This window comes from Bison bison, unplaced genomic scaffold, assembly GCF_000754665.1.
Source record: "Bison bison bison isolate TAMUID 2011002044 unplaced genomic scaffold, Bison_UMD1.0 scf7180017864109, whole genome shotgun sequence".
Taxonomy (NCBI): Eukaryota; Metazoa; Chordata; class Mammalia; order Artiodactyla; family Bovidae; genus Bison; species Bison bison.
Window position 1 is genome coordinate 2,651,740 of NW_011494681.1, and position 3,169 is coordinate 2,654,908.

Here is a 3,169-nt window from a genome sequence, read left to right on the forward strand (position 1 = left end):
GTATAATATCATATATGAAACGAATTGCCAGTCCAAGCTCGATGCATGATACTGGATGCTTGGGGCTGGTTCACTGGGATGACCCATAGGGATGGTATGGGGAGGGAGGTGGGAGGAGGCTTCAGGATGGGGAACACGTGTACACCCGTGGCGGATTCATGTTGATGTATGGCAAAACCAATACAATACTGTAGTAATTAACCTCCAATTAAATAAATTTATATTTAAAAAAAACTAAAATCTTTTCAAATACTCTCTGCACAGTGGAATTAAGTTAGAACTCCATAACTAAAAACAGAAAGTCCTCAACTGTCTGAAAGTTAATCAGTACCTTTTAAAATAAACAATGAGTCAAAGAAGTAATCCCAACAGAAAGTAGAAAACATTTTAAATTAATTAATAATGAAGATACAAATTTTAAATCTGTGTCTGACTCTGCGACCCCATGGACTGTGCCCACGTGGGTCCTCTGTTTGTGGAATTCTCCAGGCAAGACTACTGGAGTGGATTGCCATTCCCTTCTCCAGGGGATCTTCCCAACCCAGAGATCAAACCCGGGGCCTCCTGCATCGCAAGCAGATTCTTTACTGTCTGAGCCACAGGGAAGCCCCTTGTTTGCTACTCCAAAGCAATGTCAAACATGGAAATCTGTGGTCTGAAAATGCAAAGATTGGAAAGAAGAAAGGCTGAAAACCAATGATCTAAACTTCCATCTCAAGAATTAGAAAAAGAACAGGAACTTAAAAAAAAAAAAGCAGAAGGAAGGAAATACTAAATATGATAAAGAGAAAGCAACAAATTAAGAAATATACAGAGAGGAAATTAACAAAGCTAAAGGCTGGTTCTCTGAAGATATTAATAAAATTTATATACTCCCAGCAAGAAAAAAAAAATGGGAAAAACAGAAATTACCAAAATCAGGAGAGAAAAATGGGAAATGACCAGACTTCTAAATGATAAAAAGATATTCAGAGGATATTGAGAGAAGCTTTAAATTTGGTAACATACAGGAATGGGTGTATTCCTTGAAAAACTCACTGAAACTGATAAAAGAATAAACAGGAAATCTGAATTGTTCAGTATCTATTAAATAAATTGAGTCTATTACTAGAAGACTTCCCACAAAGACAATTTGTGGTTCATATTTCTTCCCTGGTGAATTCTTCCAAAAGTTTAAGAAAGTAATAATATTAACTGTACACAAATTCTTCTACAAAACAGAATAAAAGAACATTTACCAACTTGTAAAGTCAGATAATCTTACTGACAAATCTAGACAAGGACCCTATAAGAACAATCACAGACCAACCACTTTCATGAATGTGCAAATTTCCCAAATAAAATATCACCTCACTTAATGTAAAGATATGTAAAAAAGATAAGACAGCACAACCCAGTTTATTTATTCCAGGGTTAGCATCAAAAAGTCAATCAATGTGATTAACTACATAAAGAGAAAAAAGGAGAGAAATCATATGTTCATCTTGATAGAAAAAGTATTTGACAACATTTGTTGTTATTCAGTTGCTAAGTCGTGTCTGACTCTTTGCGACCCCATGAATTGTAGCTCACCAGTTTCCCTATCCTTCACTATCTCCTGGAATTTGCTCAAACTCATTCAGCATCCACTTACAATAAAAATTCTCAGCAATCTATTAGTAAAAAGAACTAAGAAAAACCTACTGCAAACATCATACTTAGTGGTAAAACTGTTAATACTTTCTACAACACTGTGGTCCTAGGCCGTGCAGTAAGACACAAAAGAAAAGCCATAAAGTTTAAAAAGGGAAGAAATAAAATAGGTAGAAGACACAACAATGTTTTCAGAATGCTTTGCACACATACAAAACTGCAAAAAATCTATTAGAATTAATAAGCACATCTGGTAAAATTGCTAATTACAAGAACAATATTTTTAAAAGTCAATTTAATGTCTATATATCAAGAAAAAAGAAAAAAATTTTTAATTATAATACAGAGATATTAAATACGGAAGAACAAATCTAAAAAGATAAAATCTATACATTCAAAACTACGAAACATCTTTGAGAAAAATTTCAGAATAGCTACAAATACATGAAAGGATGGAGATTTTTTACTCATGGATTGGGTTGCATTTAAGTCTTGTCAAGATGGCAGATGATGTATAGATTAAATGCAATCTTAAAAAAATTCCAACAGATTTTTTAAATGGAAATTGACAAGCTGATCCTAATATCTAGTTTGCAAAGCCCAAGAATAGCCAAGACAGTCTTGAACACAAAGCTGGAGAACTTATATTTCCAAACACCACAACATACTATAAAGATATAGTTATTAAACCAATATGATATTAGCTCAAGGACAAAGAGACTAATGGGACAGAAGAGGGAGTCCGGAAGCACACACACGAATGATGCCATCACCTTGTCATTGTTCAGTCTCTCAGTCACCTGACTTATGACAAATGTGACACTTGAGTGTAGTGAGGAAAGCACGGTCTTTTTTAATAAATGGTATTAGGGAAGATCCCCCAGAGGAGGCCATGGCCACCCACTCTAGTATTCTTGCCTGGAGAATCCCATGGAGGGAGGGGCCTGAAGCGCTTCTGTCCACAGGGTAGCAAAGAGTCAGACAGGACTGAAGCTAGTTAGCACACCTCAAACTGATTTCCTAAGGAAAATATTTAATCTTGACTCCTATATTTCACAGCATAAACAAAAAATAAAGTACAGGTGGACTGCTGATATAAATGTAAAGGACAAAACTAAATCTTCTAGAAGAAAACAGAAGAATATTTTCATTACCTTGGAGTACTAGACCAATTTCTTAGGCAGGCCACAATAAGCACGAACCAAGACGGAACTTTATGATGGACTACTTCACAATTATGAGTTTCTATTTATCACAACATAAAGAGAATGGAAAATCAAGCCACCAAATGGGGAAAGATACTTACATCACATAGACTCAGCAAAGATCCACATAGAATGTACAAAGAATTACACAAACAAAACATCAGACATTGCAAATGATAAACCACTTGAACTGGCATGTCACAAAAGAGACTCTCCAGATGGCCAACAGACTTATGGAAAGGTGCTTAACTTCAACAGAGATCAGGGAAATACAAATTATATAAATCCCCATGTGACACCCCATCAAACCACTAGAATCGCTTAAGTGAAGA